Here is an 18,094-nt window from a genome sequence, read left to right as displayed (position 1 = left end):
TATGGTTTTAGCCAGAAAAACCCAGTATTAGCGACCTTGATGGGATGAACAGTGAAGAGGCATTCTGTTTTTCCTAATATAGCTGGATTTCATCCTTCCCTCTTGATGTCAAGCCATGTATCTTAATTTTTGATTTGCAAATATGTTCACAATAGCTCAGTGGCTTCTTGAGGTCATCTTTAGCCCTAGAGTTTTTGCTTTGTCTCTCTTACAAAAAGGAAGATCTTACATCTATTTTTTGCAAGCTTGTATTTCTTAAGAATTTGCGTGTCAGGATTTTTAACCTAATTGTTTTGTGCTTGTTGTCTAATGAAACTCCCACACTTACTTTTTGGACCAATCCCTGAATATTACACAAGACCAGTTAGAAAGAAGCTTCATTTTAGTAGAACCAGAACAAACTGCTCCAAAAAGTTTGTAATACTCTGGACTTGTTTCATTAAACCATTTTACTGGCACCATTAAACCACTGAGACCTGGGACCATTAAAACTTACTCAGTATTATTATTAGGATGATGGCCTATTTTGCCCTTTATTACTTTTATTCACGGTGTTAAGTTTCTCTGTTCTTTATTCTTTCATGTTGCTTACTACATATTGTGCCATCACAGCACATTTGGTAATTCCAAGTTAATTGCTCAATTATCAGTGATAGTCATGAAGCACTTGAAACATGCGCAGTGGAAGATTTAAAAAATTTCAAAATAAGTTGGTGTGTCATAATCTCAAATGTGAAACATGCCAATATCTGCAGGCATAAAAATACACTGCCTGAGCTAGGCATTTCAGGGAAGGCAGAAATCTACTCTTAAAATCAGGGCTTTTGTCTGGCAGTGAAGTGTTTCATCTTTGCTAATTTCAAACAACATGTCTAAATTTGGTCTTGGTCTACTTTTCAACTCTAAAAATTTGGTCGTGGTTAGAAAAGAAAAGGGAAGGAAAACTATTCATTCTGTTTAAATGTTTTACCGGAACCTTATAATCATGATATTCACTGTTAAGTGGAATTTGATGTGCGATAGATCCATGTTGGATATCAATCAAAGAAACTGACTTACTAAGGACACAAAGTGATCTCTCTTAATGTTTCTTCACTCATAAAGCAGTCCTCTAATCAGAGGACAGCATTACAGTGAAGGTAGTGTGTTGATGCTTTATTTATGCTGGAAAAAAAGAAAAACGCATGAGAACAATGACACTTTGGAGACTTATTCTGAATCTCATACAGTAATATTCTCAGATGCCTTCAAGATAACTTACACATTATGGCAAAATAATTATTGTAACTCTTTTGGCAACTAGGCAAACTATCATTAAATTTTGCATTAGTATTCAGTTTAGGGTTTTCTCTAAACTAATATAGCGCCAACAGCTCTTTTTTAGATGCTATTATGGTTCTTTCACATTTTTATAGTACTGTAGTAAAGCTGAATTTACTGGCTACATTTGAAGGTGGAGTAGAGCAGCACAAGAGTCAACATTAAAGTGATTCAGTGCCCGTTGGAGAAAAATTCTTCTTAACTTGAGATTGGAAACAATGTGGGGCTTGAGGGCAGTTTGCTAAGAGCAGCTAATAAATTTGAATATTTCCCCAAGAAGCTGTTCTCTGAACTTGTTTTTAACTAAGAAGATAGGCTTAATCATCTTTCAGTATTCTTACGTAACTTTCATTAGTATTTAAAGGAATTAAATGTATATAGAGAAGGAAAATAAAACTATAATTTGAAGTGGGTGGTGGTCTCAAATTAGGGACATGAGGGAATGTCAATAAATGCAGTAATTATGCACAGTTAACCATTATTTTATCATATAATGATCTATAATTATGTATGTAATATAGAACATATATATAATATATGTAATATAATATACTTCAGTTAACAGCAAAGTCATTGATTTACTCAAGCATTTAGTAAGAAATCGTTTAGTAGCTGTTCAGTTTATAAACACTGAATAATCAACAAAATCTAGTTCTTTTTTTTGTGTACTTGTCTCTACACATCACTCTCAGCTTATAGTCTTATCTGAAGTACATATTTCAGGTCATCTTGGAGTATGGATATAAATGCTTATCATTTCACCAAATTTTTGCCAGCTCCAAACATGACAATGTGACTTAAATATTGCTAGTAAAGATAAAATATTTTCTGTGTTCTCTCCTTTTCTCTTTTTCCCTTCCTCTATTTCCCTCCCTCCTTCCCCAACCTCTCTCTCTCTCTCTCTGATATATATATATATATATATGTATATATATATATATATATATATATATATATATATATATATATATATATATATATCACCTACATATATCTTATTGGAGTTTTTCAAAGATGCAAGGCAATTATAGGGTAAAAAGATTAATTTCCAAAGCATCACCTTCCATAGATGACTGGCGAAAGAGACCGATCCTTAATGTTTAATCAGTCAAAAAAGTGTCCACATGATGTAATGCTTATTTTTATTATTATTTGTTTAGCACTAAGGGCTTGGCACAGTGCTTACAAGAGAAGAAAAGATGGTCTCTAACCTAAGGGCTTAAAACATGATATGTTGCTAGAGAGTTTATGTGGGTGGAGTTTTCTTTGGATACAAATTGTACTGGAGTTAGCTCTTTTTCTTTTCAGCTTATACAGTTTCATATAAACTTAAGTGAATGAATTCATTAATAAAAGCAGATTTTCTATTTTTATTTCACCTTTGGGCTCTTTTATACCTTTGGAACATACAAGCACAACAAAAAGTTATGTTTGACAGTTAATTATAATTTTTCCCTTTTGACCCAGGCATAATAGATAATTAAGCAATAACATTAATGAAATCTAAGTCTGCACTCCCATAGCTGCCTACATTGGGTGGAATATAGTTCTTTTCTTTAAAGCTATGGCAGGCTGATAAGCCTATAGCTTGATTTTAGCTATTGCCACTAGTGTTCTGAGTTTCATTTAACAAAGTGCAGAAGAAATACGAATATTATATACAGATATTATTCCTTCTATGAATATTGTTTTCTTCCATGACTATGTACATATAGCATCACTAACTAGATTGGGTTTGTTTTTGAGGTGAGATTGGTCACACATAATTTGATATTTGATATAGCAGTAAGTACACAATGAATAGCTGACAGGTTTAAAGGATGGAAACATTCTGGCCTTTCTGGTAGTGGCCATTTGTAGAAGGAACTGTTGATTTTGTGACTAGTTACAAGGAGTTTTTCCCTGGACTCACAGTCACTGAACAGATAGGAATTGAAAGGCAATACCTGGGGGAAGGCTGACAAAGTAAGGCATGAAAAATGTGGGTGTAAATAAGAGAGCTGAATATAAGAAAACTTTGAGTACCTGGAGCTTTTTGAGAAGCTATGGTTGAATAAATGAAAGAAATACCTGTCCCTCCAGTTTCACTGTAGTAATTGAACAGAGGGGACAAAAGGGAGAGAAATTAATGAAACAAGATTATTGAAATAGATTTTTGTAAAATCAGAAAATGGACTTGAGGATTGTTATTTAAGATGTGGAAATATTTATTTGGATGACAGTAACTTAAAAAGAGTTCTATTGTTTCCCCCTCTAATTTGTTTAATTTTATTGATTTCAATTCAGTGAATTTTAAGAACAACTGTAGGAATTTTGGGAAATGGGTACCCCCTTGGTAGAAAAACCAATGATAATAATTTTGCTTTATTTGGGGAAAGATTGATATAGATATATATGAAAATATTCATATATGTATCACACCCTAAAATTTTATATGGGAGATCTGTAGAAATGTCTCATTGTAACTATTACCAAGAAACATCCGTGTGACTTCTAGAACAAAGAATCGTGTGAATTAGGTTTCAAATATGTTATATGATGTTTTTAGTCTTGGAGGTTAGGAAGTTTTTTGGAATCACATTTCTGTAAAGTGACTTTTAATGGTATGAATATTTCTTTCCTCCCTCCCTCCTTTCCTTCCTTCCTTCCTTCCTTCCTTCCTTCCTTCCTTCCTTCCTTCCCTACCTACCTCCTTTATTCCTTCTTCCTTCCCTTCTTCCCTTTTGTCTTTTCTTTCTTTCATTTAGAGTTTGTTTTCAATTAGCCTGTATGCTGCTTGCAAAGTTGTAAGGACTTTGCACGTGTCCATTAAATTGTATGCAGGGTCACCTTTTTGATTAAGGACGGAAGAATCCCTGTTAGGTTTCTTATATGAACTAAGGGTACTCTTGCTCATTTTGTACAGAGACTGAAACTGTTGGAATTAGTTTTACCGTTATGATGTGATAAAGTTAAGATAATGGGAAAGAAGTGATAATCTTTATTGATCTAGCAGTTTACTAAACCTGAATTAGGATTTGTCAATTTTTAAGGCTTGTTGAATGTTTGGTCTCTAAGAACAAGATAGAGGATTAATCATGGTCAAAAAGCATCATTTTTAAGTCTTCAGAAAGACTTCCTACGATGAAATATTCTATTCAGCCATATACTTACAACCTTGGAAGCAGTCTTTAGTTGTGTTTTTCTAGCAAGTCTTCCACATAGAATGAATTCATCTCAGTTTTTGATGTTGGTTGTTTCTTGAGAATTAGTTTGACTGAGGGTTAAATATCCCATGCACCAAACAGGGTAAAATTTATAAATGATCTCAAGGATACTAAGCAGGAAATGAAACCCAAATATGCTTGAAACAAAGTTGTGGATTGATTAAGGTTATGATCATATAGAAAACTGATTGAACAACAAGCTGTGCAGCAATCTGAAGCGTTTAAGAGGGAATGGGCTGCCGTTCTCCCACAACAGTGCCAGCCAGACCAGTGCTCTAACACTTCCCAGTGTCTGTGGAAGGAGAGGAGTGGGAGGGAACCAGGGCTCTATATTTGGCAGAGAGAAGTTAACAAAAAGCAGCTGTTGCTTGTGTTGAGCACCTGTAAGTTTTGGGCATGGTGCAAGGCACTTTTATGTTGTTATTTTTAATCCTTCCAATAATCTTAAAAGATAGTTTCCTCCCTCTTCCAAGTCCCCAGTTATTTTCTCTAAATTCTGATTTCTCTTTTGCTTTCATAGCACTTAAACTGATTAATAAATATCATACATTTGTTTGTTTATTTAGTGTCTATTTTCTTCACTGGATTAAAAGTTCTGTTGGGGCTGAGACCATGATTACTCTGTTCAAACCTGTATACCCAGTTTCTGTCACAGTGCCTGACACAGTAATTTTCCAGTAGATATTTGTTGAATACATGAACAACTGAACAAAAATAAAGATAAAGGAAGGAAGAAGGAAAGAATGCAAGGAAGAAAAAGGCAGAGGTGGGATTCAAACATAAGCCATTTCACTTCAGAACACATCTCTTTCCACTCTAGAACACCAGCAAGGATTCACTTTATTTAGAATATATATATATATATTATATATATATATATATTATATAATATATATATATATATATATTATATAATATATATTTTTTAACACCCAGCATGGAGCCCAATTCGGGGCTTGAACTCATGACCCTGAGATTAAGACCTGAGCTGAGATCAAGAGTCAGACATTTAGCCGACTGAACCACCCAGGCGCCCGCAGAATATTCTTGATTATGAACTTATCTGATAAAATTTCATAAGTTCATAAGTTCATCTGTTGTAGAGAATCTCAGATCTGTTTACATTGTAGTCTGAGAATTCTTTTTTTTTTTTTTTAAGATTTTATTTATTTATTTGACAGAGATAGAGACAGCCAGCGAGAGAGGGAACACAAGCAGGGGGAGTGGGAGAGGAAGAAGCAAGCTCATAGCGGAAGAGCCTGATGTGAGGCTCGATCCCATAACGCCGGGATCACGCCCTGAGCCAAAGGCAGACGCTTAACCGCTGTGCCACCCAGGCGCCCCTAGTCTGAGAATTCTTATATCTTACTCTGAGCCTAAGTGCCATGAAAAAGTCCTGTACTGTCTTTTTCTCATACTGTTGGAATATTGCAACCATTTTATGCTAATAGTTCTCTTCAGAAATACAAATTTCATGTTCTAGATTTAGAGTTTGTTTTCAATTAGCCTGTATGCTGCTTGCAAAGTTGTAAGGACTTTGCACGTGTCCATTAAATTGTATGCAGGGTCACCTTTTTGATTAAGGACGGAAGAATCCCTGTTAGGTTTCTTATATGAACTAAGGGTACTCTTGCTCATTTTGTCCTCCTACACAAAGAGAGTGCATTTCTCTTCCCTTCTCTGGTATTGTCCCTTAATTTAGATCCTTGTGCTGCTAAATTGACTTTCAGTAATAGGCAGAGTGACTACTGTATGCCTTGCTGAGTTTTTTCCTGGAGGAGAGGTGTGCCACTCTGTTTAGAGAGAGCCTGTGGGAGAAGCTGGGCTCACCCAAGGAGCTCTTATCCTGGCAGGTGCCACATGCTGGGGCTTGGTTTGGTTATTGAGCAGTGAGCTCCTTCTGTTTACCTCATTTTTGCTGCTTGAATTTTTCCTTGTTATTAGTAAGTATCATTGTCAAGAAGTTTTTTGTTTAAATAATTGGTTTTTGAATAATGCTGTTGACCATTTTCATTTCCTTCTATCTCTGCTTCCATCTTTTAAAATAGCCTTACTGTAACTTTCCATTCTATGTCCCCGGAAGGGAGGTTAAGAGTAAATTCAAGGTTTGCCCAATGTCATAGTGACAAAAAGTGTCATTGTATCTAGGCTTTCAGCAATGCTATGTATAGCCTTGAAAGCTACATTTTAAGGGTGTGGCAACGTGGCTAGGTCAAACAAGAAGTGTGTATCTCCCAGATATATGCATATTTAAATATTGATATCAACTTAAATTGTCCTACATAAACTCCTAGGAGAGTATAAGAAACAAGTACAAGATTTCTGTGATATGAAGCAATAATCATCTTTGCTAGACCAAACTGACAATCTTGGAAGCTCTGGTCATATGGGAATTTATCATTTGAAGCAGCCTGTCCTAGTTGGAAGTTAGTCTCTTAGTGAGGAGTGATCTGACCCCTTAGAGTCTTCACATTGGATGGTGTAATCAGTGGTCAATCTAACTTTCAACTTGCCCTTTGAAAAAATTTAAGATGCAATTGTTTTCCCAGTTATGGAAAATCCCTTTTTTTTTTCTGGTAGCAAATATTTACTTCCCAGGAGAGTGCTTAGTATCTATTGGAAATTAATTCAACTCCACAAATATATACTGAGTACTGATTATATTCAAAGCAGAACATTAAATGCTGCATTGGAAATAAAGACAAGTGCACAAAACTCCCATCATCAAGAACCTTAGAATCTAGGCATCATTATTAAACACTCTTATTCCTTTTTGTGTACCTAGTGTCTAACTCAGTGCATGGCTCAAAGGGGAGATTAATAAATGTTAATTAAGTTACATTGATTATTGCAGAGTAGAGATATAATCCTCTATGCAGAATATGTTAAGTGCCTTAATAAAGTAAAAAAATAGTACTCTGGAGGGGGGTTCAAAAGAATTAAAGATACATCCCTTTAAGAAGAAAGACTCTAGAAAGTAGACTCTTCGCTGATCCTTTAAACTTGAGTAGAATTTTGTCAGTGAAATAGGGGATGAAGAGAGGAGCATCCTGTTAGTGAGGAGATATCACAAGGATGGGTATGGGATAGACATATGGAAACAGGAAAGTATGAGATAGGAACAATGAGAAATCCAGTTTGACTGAGGTATAGGGTATGTATAAGCCAGAAAATTTAGTATGATCGTATTACTGTGGCCTATGAGGCTAGGTTAAGGCATTTGGTGGATTTTAGGGGGCCATCATAACCAAATAGTCTGGTGGTATGACAAGAGCTTTGCTTTTGAAAAAGTAGTTCAACCAGCAGTTTGTAGAGTTGATTAGAGGGAAGAAAGACTTGAATTAGAGAAACAGCTTGTGAGGGCTATTGCAGTAGTTCAGGCAGGAGGTAAAATGTGGGTATTTGGGGAACAGAAAGAAGAGACTTGCCAATGTAGGATCAATAGGGCTGGTCAGATTATATGTGGTGAAGAGTATGAGGGAAAGAAATGAGTCAAAATGACTCCTATTGCTTTCCCTGTTCCTGTCATTCATCACAGTACTGAAAAAGGAGAGGGAAATGATCATGTTAATTATCTCTTGTCAATGCTCAAATCTCTTGCTGTCTCATTGGTTAGATCCCCAGTGAAAATTGGGAGTATTTTTTCTTTCCATGGAGAATAGGGAGGAAGGTGTGTTTTTAAAGAAATGAGAATATACTTAAACTTATTTTTAACCATAAGAGACTCTGGAGTCCAGGAAACAAACTGAGGGTTACAGAAGGAAGGGGGTGGGGGAGGATGGGGTCACTGGGTGATGGGTATTAAGGAGGGCATGTGTTGTGATGAGCACTGGGTGTTATACGCAACTAATGAATCATTGAACACTACATCAAAAACTAATAATGTACTATATGCCGGCTAACTGAACATAATAAAAAAAAACAGAAAAAAATATTTTGAGGACTTAAGGCATAACATAAACACAAAGACATTAACACCAAGGGTTAAAATGCACCAGGCAAGGCCTTGTTGATTTCAGAAGGGTAAAGTAAAACTTGGATACGGGGAGTGAGAAAAGTAACTATGCTTGAGATTATGGCATTCCTATCAGCTGGCTTTCACATAGGGGTTAGTACATGGAATAAAACAAGTGCACAGAATTTGGTTACTTTTAAAATTCTCTCAGACTAAGTGATGAGTATGACTCTCTGGTTATATTGCTGTATTTTGTCCTTCACAGAAGGTGTAGTCGCAGCACATGTTATACTTAGGATATAGGCCCTCTCTACTTTCTCTTTCAAGGGAAGAGGAAATAGTGCAGGAAAATAGTCTACTCATGAGCAAGAAAAGACTTATGAAAATAAAAATTAAGAAAAAATAGACTTTTTCAAGAGAATGGGAAAAAGTCAAGTTGATTTCGTAAATGATCCTTGTTATTCTCATTACTTTATCATTCAGACTAACACTAATATGCATTCATTCATTTATTCATTCACTCAATAAGAATATGAATTCAGGACTCTTTGGACATCAAGTGGAATTTAAAATGGAAAAGGAAGTTTTAGTCCCTAGGAATTTATAATCTATTTGTGGGAGGAAATAAAATGTACATATATGAAAAAGAAGAGCAAAAAAGTGACTGGTACAAACAAAACCTAACAGTTCCTTCCTGGGAAATGCTTTGGCCATTATTCCTTCTTCCTGTCAGGAACCTTGCAATTGGTGGAAGGAAAATGGGCATTATTCTTTTTTTGGAGACCTACAGTTTCTGGTCATCTCTGTCTTCCATTCAACTGTGTATGCACCTTAGCCTCCTGACACACTGAGCACCTTGCCATTGCAGGGGAAGGGGCAGAAGGAGAGGAAGAAGCAGACTCCCAGCTGAGCAGGGAGCCTGATGCAGGGCTCCATCCCAGGACCTTGGTATCATGATGGGAGCCCAAGGCAGATGCTTAACCTAACTGACTGAGACACCCAGGTGCCCCCACACCCATTTTACATTTCTAGTAGCAATGTATGAAAGTTACAGTTGTCACATCCTTAGTAACACTTTGTATGTTTACTCTTCAATTTTAGCCATGCAAGTGGCTTACAAGTGGTTTTCATTTGTAGTTCCCTAATAACTGATGATGTTAAGCACTTTTCATGTGCTTATTTGCCATCCATCTACCTTAAGTGCCTTAAATCTTTTGCTGTTTTTTTAATGGGGCTGTCTTCTTTTTTATTGAGTTGTAATAGTTTTTATATATTCTAAGTTACAAGTTATTTATTGGATATATGTTTTGCACATATTTTCTACTAGTCTGTGACTTGCTTTTTAACTTTAAGTGTCCTGAAGAGCAAAAGTTTTAAATCTCGATGAAGCCCAATTTAATATTTTATTTACATATCATGCTTTTTGTGTCACATTTAAGAAAATTTTGCAAAACCCAAGGTCACTAAGATTTTCCCCTTTGTGTTATTTTAGAAGTTTTATAGTTTAAGCTTTTAATTGAGGTTTGTGATTCGTTTTGAGTTAATTTTGGTAATGGGGTGAGATATAGTTTGAGGTTTTTATTTTTGCTTATGGCTGTCCTTTCCCCATTAAATTACCTTGGCACTTTTGTTGGAAATCAATTGATCATCTACAAATAGGTTTATTTCTCGAGTCTCTATTTTCTTCCATTGATCTATTTTTCTATTTTTTAAATGCCACTATCTTGATTACTTGATTGCTGTAGCCTCATGGAATGTGTTGGGAAGTGTTCCCTCTTCTCTGGAAGAGTTTGTGTATAATAGGTATTATTTCTTTTTGAATAGTTAAAAGATTCCACTAATGAAGCCATCTGTGCTTGGAGTTTTCTTCTGGGAAGATTTTTAACTGAAAATTCAATTTCTTTAATAGATATAGGGCGATTTATGTTATCTATTTCATCTGAGTTATGGACTTTATTTAAGAGCATTTCATCTAAGTTGTTGAATCTATTGGCATAGAGTTCATAATATTTACTACCCTGTTAAGGTCTGTAGAATTCCTAGTGATATCACCTCTCTTATTTCTAATATGAGAATGTATACACAACATATCAAAATTTAATATTGCTTTTCTGCTTTCTATTTTACTGATTTTTTAATCTTTATTATTTCCTTTTCTCTGTATACTTTGGGTTTAATTTGCTCTTCTTTTTCTGGTTTCTTAAGGTGAAAGCTGAGATCATTAATTTGAGACCTTCTTCAGTATAGGTATCACTGCTATAAATTTACTTTTAAGTACTGCTTTAGCTGCATCCCACAAATTTTGATATGTGGTGTTTTCATTTTTATTCAGTTCAAAATACTTTCTAATTTCCTTTTTGATTTTTACCTTGATCTGTGGGTCATTTAGAAGTATTATTTTATTTCCTAATATTTAAAGATTTTCTGGATATCTTTCTGTTATTGAATTCCTAATTATTTTGTTGGGTGCCAAGTTCTATAAGTGTAAATTAGGTAAAGTTGGTTGATAGTATCATTCAGGTCTTCTATATCCTTACTGATTTTTTATCTACTTGTTCTATCATTACCTGAGAGAGATATTGAAAACTCTGATTATAATTCTCCTTGAAATTTTATTAGTTTTTCTTTCTTGTATTTATTATTTTTTTTTTAAAAAAGAGATATCTATTTGAGAGAGAGGGCATGAGTTGGGGAGGGGCAGGGAGAGATAATCCCAAGCAGATTCCTTGCTGGGCAGCAGAGCCTGTCCCGTTGAGGGTCTCAATCACATGACCCTGAGATCAGGACCTGAACCAAAACAAAGAGTCAGATGCTCAACCGACTGAGCCACCCAGGCACCCTTCTTTCTTGTACTTAGAAGCTCTACTAGGTGGATGGATGTTAGGGTCATTATATCCTCCTAATGAATTGACCCCTTTATCATTATACAAGGATCCCTTTATCACTAGTAATATTCTTTGCTCTGAAATCTACTTTCTCTGATAGCCACTGCAGCTTTCTTTTTATTAGTGGTACTATGGGTAATATATTTTCCATCTTTTCACTTTTAAAGTATTGTGTCTTCATTTTTAATGTGAATTTCTTGTAGACTGCATGCAGTTGAGTCTTGCTTTTTATCCAGTATGACAATTCCTCCCTTTTAATTTGGATATTTAGACCATTTATACTTAATGTGATTACTGATGCGGTTGAGTTTAAATACACAATCTGCTCTTTGTTTTCTATTTGTACCATCTGTTCATTGTTCCCTTTTCCTGCTTGCTTTTAATTTATTGAGCATTTTTTATGATTTCTTTTAAAATTCTTTCTTGGCTTATTACTTTTAATTTTTGTTTTAAGTACGTTTTAGTGGTTGCTTTAGAATTTATAACAACCCTATATGACTTATCACAGTCTTATTTCAAGTAAATTATCTCACTTCACATATGGCATAAGAATCTTACAATAGTATACTTATATTTCTCCCTCCTGTCTTTGTGCTATTGTCATACACATTACTTCTGCATATGTTATAAACTTAAAAATAATTATTTTTGCTTTGAATAGTCAATAATATTTTAAAGAGATTTAAAAAATAAGAAAGTATTTTATATTTACCACATATTTACCATTTTCAGTGCACTTTATTCCTTTGTGTAGATTCAGTTTCCATTTGGTAACATTACCTTCTGCCTGGAGCTTTTTTTTAAAAAAAGTTTTATTTATTTTTTTGAGAGGGAAAGAGAGAGAGAGAGTACAGGGGAGAGGTAGAGGGAGAGTGAGAGTGAGAGAAGCAATCTCAAGCAGACTCCTTGCTGAGTGGAGACCCTGACGTGGGGCTCGATCTCACCACCCCAAGATCATGACCTGAGCCAAAATCAAGAGTTGGACGGTTAACCAACTGAACCACCTAGGCGCCCCTCTGCATTTGTATTTCTGAGAAATCTTTATTTTGCTATGTATAGAATTTTTGGATTCACTCTTTTGTTCAGTAATTTAAAAATGTTGATCCATTGTTTTTTGGTTTGCATTGTTTTAAAAAAGAAGTCACATATAATTGTTATATACATTCCTCTGTATGTGATATGTCATTTTCCTTGGCTAATTTTAAGATTTTCTTTTTGTCACTGGTTGCAAGCAATTTGATTACTATATGTGTTAGTGTAGTTTTGTTAATATTCTTGAGATCAGGGTATTTTGAATTCTTGTATCTGTGGGTTTATAGTTTTTGTCACATCTGGAAAATTTTCAGCCATTATTTCTTCAGAATTTTTTTGTTTACTCCCATTCTTTGTGGAATCCAATTACACATATATTAAGCAGCTTGAAGATGTTCTGCAGTTCATGGATTCTGTTCACATTTTTTCATCTTATTTTTTCCACTCTATTGCATTTTGGGTTGTTTCTGTTGATAAGTCTCCAAGTTCATGTGTCTTTGTCATGCAGTGTCTAATCTGCTTTTAATTCCACCCAGTGTATTTTTCATCTCAGACACTGAATTTTTTATTTTTGGAAGTTCAACTTGAGTCTTTGTAATATATTCAGTATCTCTGCTTAATAGGTTCAGTCTTTCCTTTAGTTGCATGAATAAATAGAATGCAACTATAACTGTTTTAATATCCCTGTGTACTCATTTCCATCTTTGTTATTTCTGGGTTAGTTTTAATTGATTGATTTTTCTCCTCATTATGGGTTGTGTTTTCCTTCTGTGTTTGGCTGGTAATTTTTTATTGGATGGCAACATTTTACCTTGTTGAGTACTAAATGTTTCTGTATTCCTATAAATATTTTTGGACTTATTTCCTGGTATGCAGTTAAGATACTTGGAAACAGTTTGATCTTTTCAATGCTTACTTTTAAGTTCTGTCATTTGAAACTAGTACAGCCTTTAGGATTAATTATCTTCACTACTGAAGTAATACTGTTCTAAGTACTTTGACAAATGCTTCTTGTGTTATGAAGTTTTAAACTTTTGCTGATGGAAAAATAAACTATTCCTGGCCTCATGTGAGTTCTGAGGATTGTTCTCTCTGCTCTTTTTACACGTATCTTTCCCCAACCTTGGTTAGCTTCCTCACAAACATGAGCTGATCAGTAATCAGCTAAATTGTTGTGAGAATCTGCAAATTTCTGCTAGTCTATGTGTAGGTCTCTCTCCTGTTACTCTGCACTACGAACTATAGCCACCTTGGCCTTCTAGACTCCCAGTGCCATCTTCTTAACTCACTGACACCATTAAGCTCTGCCTTTGTACACTGTAGATGGTAATTCCTTTCTCCGTGTGATAAGCTGGGGCAACCATAGGGATGACATTATATTTTCCCCTTAGGAATCGCTGTTCATCATTGCTTGATGTCCTGTGTCTGAAAACTGTTGTTTTTATATTTTGTCTATTTTTTTCCCCAGTCGTTTAAGTCAGAAGGGTAAATCCAGTCCCTGTTAGTCCATCTTGGTCAGAAGCAAAATTCTCCACATATGTAAAAAATTTACATAATATATATTGATCATGAATTATACTAAGAGTGCTTCTCACATAGAAAATATTAAATCATAGGTGGTTATTACTATTATTTCTCTGCCACATCCTGTTATCCAATGAAGCTTTACTATATATACCACCTTCAATATGAAGCTTTTCTGGACTACTACCACCCAGATGATTTATTACTTTTTTTGTACCGACATCACTTTTTTTTTTACATGACACAAATCTATGTTATAAGTTTTGGTTTACTTATCTTCCTTTGTGGTAGATTGTAAGCTTTTAGACAAAAAATGTCTATCTTATTTTTCTATCCTTAGTTTCTGGCATACAGTAAATGCTTAGGTATTTGTTGCATACTTGATAATCAGAAGTGTCTTACACCTTTTTTGAAGTATTCAGGAGTAGAACTTTTGATTGGGAAGGACAGAGAGGTGGTTTAGGGGTATGAGAACATTTGAGCAGAATTAAAGCAGAGGGTAAGATTTTGGGGATCCAGAGAGCAGCATGAGAGCAAAAGTGGTTTGTTGAAGTTGGCAATATAATAATAATAATAATTCATAATAATAATAATAATACTATCACTAGTAGTAGCAGTAAATTTCCTATGAATCTGAAAGAGGTAGAGGGGTATAGAATGGAGAATGGGAGAGACATACTGTAGTGTCAGTGAAGCCATTTTGTGATTACATTGCTGTAATATAGATGATAACATTGGGTACATTATATTAATGTATATTGTGTGAATCAGTATAACTTGAATTATTGTAATAGAAACTTTTAAACAAACTGCTGAGAACACAACATACTTTGGAATAGGTAAAACTTAGAAGGAAGTGGTAGGAATGGATTAACTGAGAAGAAGCAGATGGGGATTCTAGATAGTGAAGAATAACATAAACACAAAAATAGTGTAGGCCATAAATAAGTGTAAGATAGCTGAAAGAACAAATGGACTTTGGAGTTGGGTTCATAGGGCTTTATTCTCATCACCACTTGGTTGGACTCCAGACAAATTCCTTTGCCTATTTGAAACTCAATCCCCTCATCTACAAAATGGTTATGGTTGTTGGGAAGATTATATGATGCATAGAGAACATTTATTTTATATCTGGCAGATAGTGGGTCCAATAACGATTAGTTTCTTCTTTTTAGACATTCTATATCTTCTGATGAGGAAAGAAAAATGCTTCAAGAAGGACTTTGTGACCCCTCATCACTTTGTATAAGAGCCCAGGTATAATATATATAATTTATGAGTATAACAAATGTTCCCATTTATTTCCTACTTCCATGGCAAATGAAGATTGCATTGCATTTTTGTGGTCCAATACTAAGGCTTAGCTAACTTTAACACTCAGTTTCTTTACATCTTCTACTTTTAAGTTATATTTAAAACTATTGGGATTATTGGCTAAACTTTCCATACAAATTAAACCATATTACTACCACAATTCAATATTTTTCAGAAATGCTTCTATTTATAAGGGACATATGTATTGAATAAAGGATTGGAAAGAGGAGTATCAGAAATCCTAAATTTTCCCAAATCTTGAATTCATTTGCATTTAATTAATTAATTAATTAATTTATGAATAATTGATATATAATAGTATTAGTTTCAGGTGTAAGTTTTTTGTTTTATGAATAAAATTAGTTTTGATTTCAAAAAGAAGTGATATAAGATACACAGAAGTGATATAAGATACAAAGTAAAGCTTAGAAACCTTTGACCTTAAAAAATAATCATCCTTTAAATTTCCAATCATCTTATATAAGACCTTATATAAGACCACTGTTGTTTGTTTTTCTCTTTAAGATTTTATTTATTTGACAGAGAGAGACACAGTGAGAAAGGGAATACAAGCAGGGGGAGGGGGAGAGGGAGAAGCAGGTTTCCCGCTGAGCGGGGAGCCCGACGCGGGGCTCGATCCCAGGACCCTGGGATCATGACCTGAGCTGAAGGCAGACGCTTACTGACTGAGCCACCCAGGTGCCCCAAGACCACTGTTAATGTGCACTTACAAAAATATTTTGGATACGTGGGGATTTAAAAGTGACTTAGCATAACTAATCTAGAAAACAGAGAAATCTTTTTATATATTCACTGAAGAAAAAATTCAGGATTAGTTAACTAACTCTGTATTTGCTTAAGAGAACTAAAGAATTCACACAGTTAATAGAATAAAAAGTGATAAACCGTAATAGTTTGGGAACCAATTTTTAGCACTCTTTTTGGCTCTTGAATATTTACATTAACATCTACAACTCATAGGTGTAGTATATAATGTTGCTGATTCTGCCAACTGAAGAACCACCTCTCATCAACTGCTGCGTGCTGAGTTGACAAGGATCTAGCATGGGGTGGCACCTGGCTTCATCTGCCCCCTTTGTTATAGATTGGTTCTTTGCATTTGTGAACCTCCCACTGACCTTGATGACAGTTTGCTTGGTTGAGAGTTACCTCCTTTTTAGCTTAAGACATATTGCCCTAGGATGCTTGTAAATGCGTTGAGAGACTAAGTTTTGATGAATTATACAAAACTACTCTACAGGGCATGAACTGAAACTGAGGAGCTGACAATATTAATAATCCAGCATTTGGCAGTATTGTAGTTATTAATGCATTTATAGTTCAACTTGACAAACGTTGGCCTCATCATATGCAAAAATGAGTTTGGTTGTCTCATTTTAGTTTCTGATGAGTATGTTTTATACTTTTTTTTCAGCCTGTACATGTGATAAAGAAAATATTAATCTCCCCTTAGAAATGCAAGGTTCATAGGCCACATGACTGTGTTGTAGAATAAAAAAATATGTATTATAATAAATTGCCAACTTGATTTAATGAAAATATTGTTAGGAATTTTTGTATTACATTATGGCTGATTTGGGATATTTTAAATTGCCCATTTATTCAAAATTTCAAGGTGAAGTACCTATTTCGGTGTTTCAAGTAAACATTTAACTCCTAACTTTAAATAACCAGTAAATTTATGTACTCTATGCAGGTAAACTATATAAAGCATTTATCAGAAAAACTGAAACATGCTAATAATAATAAGTACTTGTAATACCTAAGTATATTCAGTATTTAGGACTTAAAGTTATTTCACAAAAATTACTTTCGTGGGGAAGTAAATATATTTTCTTGTATTAAAATGCTATAGTAGTGACACAATTTCTATTAAATTATTAGTAACTCCAGGACGCACCTCATAATTTGTGTGACCTAGAAATAATATGGCAATGACTGGAGTGGAAAGATCTTGCTTCTTAAAATTTGATGGCTTGTTGGACTGTCTGAATAGTCTATGTCTGTCTGCCACATACCAAATACATCTTACGATTGCAAAGGAATTATTTTTAGATATCTAACGAGCCTCTTTTGGACTGACATAACCACTTTGTTGTCAGATTTCCTTTCTTAAAGGATGTAAATGAGAAATTTAAATTTTCATATAAACAAAAAGTGTATTAGTTGGTCCTTGAAGTTTTTGTGTCCATATTTTTACCTAGAAATCCTTATTATTATATTCAGGTTGAATTACAAGAAGGAAAATCTTATAAATTTAAAATAACCTTTTGTGGTGATAAGATGTGGTTTACATTACTTGGTGAAAGACACTGACTTAATGAAACTGAAAGGAAATAAACAAATCAAATGGAGACTATTTTGTTTTGGCTGCTTATAAAGCTGATTTTAACTTTTAATAAATTTTAGTATAGTGAGAGACTCATGTCTCAATATTATATTTTCACTAGCATACGTCTTCAAATGGGCAATTATGTCCACATGATGAATATAGGGGTTAATGATGGTAATTTGCCACCTGTGTCATGAAACATTTCCTTTTGATCCTCATGTAAAATTTTCCATAATTTTCTTGGTAATTCTTTAGAGTTAAAAAAAATCTGAATTAAAAAGAAAAAAATTTAACACTACAAAAATCTCACTCTTGCCAAAAAATGAATCATGCATAAGATCTGAAAATAAGTAGAAAAGAATTAGAGGTATATTTTAGATAGCAGATGGATCCATTCAATGAATTTTAGGATTGTCTTTATTATGCTATGGTAATAACAAATGGCATTGTGCTACAAGCTTAGTAATGAAAATGGAATAGATTTTAAACCACAAGCTAGTTTAGT

At 34.3% G+C, this 18,094-nt stretch overlaps 1 protein-coding gene across 29 annotated transcripts in view; it reads left to right on the top strand.

The window, feature by feature from the left end:
- The window catches only part of SOX6 (SRY-box transcription factor 6), a 586,648-nt gene that overhangs the window by 104,995 nt on the left and 463,559 nt on the right, over positions 1–18,094 (top strand). For 7 of the 29 annotated variants that reach the window (XM_087855326.1, XM_087855324.1, XM_087855325.1 and 4 more), the window contains one exon: positions 15,098–15,179. The exons of the other annotated variants lie outside the window; for them this stretch is intronic. The gene's annotated coding sequence lies outside the window, so the exon portion shown is untranslated. The remainder of the gene's footprint in view (positions 1–15,097; positions 15,180–18,094) is intronic. 29 annotated transcript variants of the gene reach the window in all.

Source organism: Ursus americanus, chromosome 24 (assembly GCF_024610735.1).
Source record: "Ursus americanus isolate L20-20 chromosome 24, mUrsAme1.1.p, whole genome shotgun sequence".
Classification (NCBI taxonomy): Eukaryota; Metazoa; Chordata; class Mammalia; order Carnivora; family Ursidae; genus Ursus; species Ursus americanus.
Note: the sequence above shows the minus strand (reverse complement) of the source record. Positions and strands in the feature narration are given on the sequence as shown.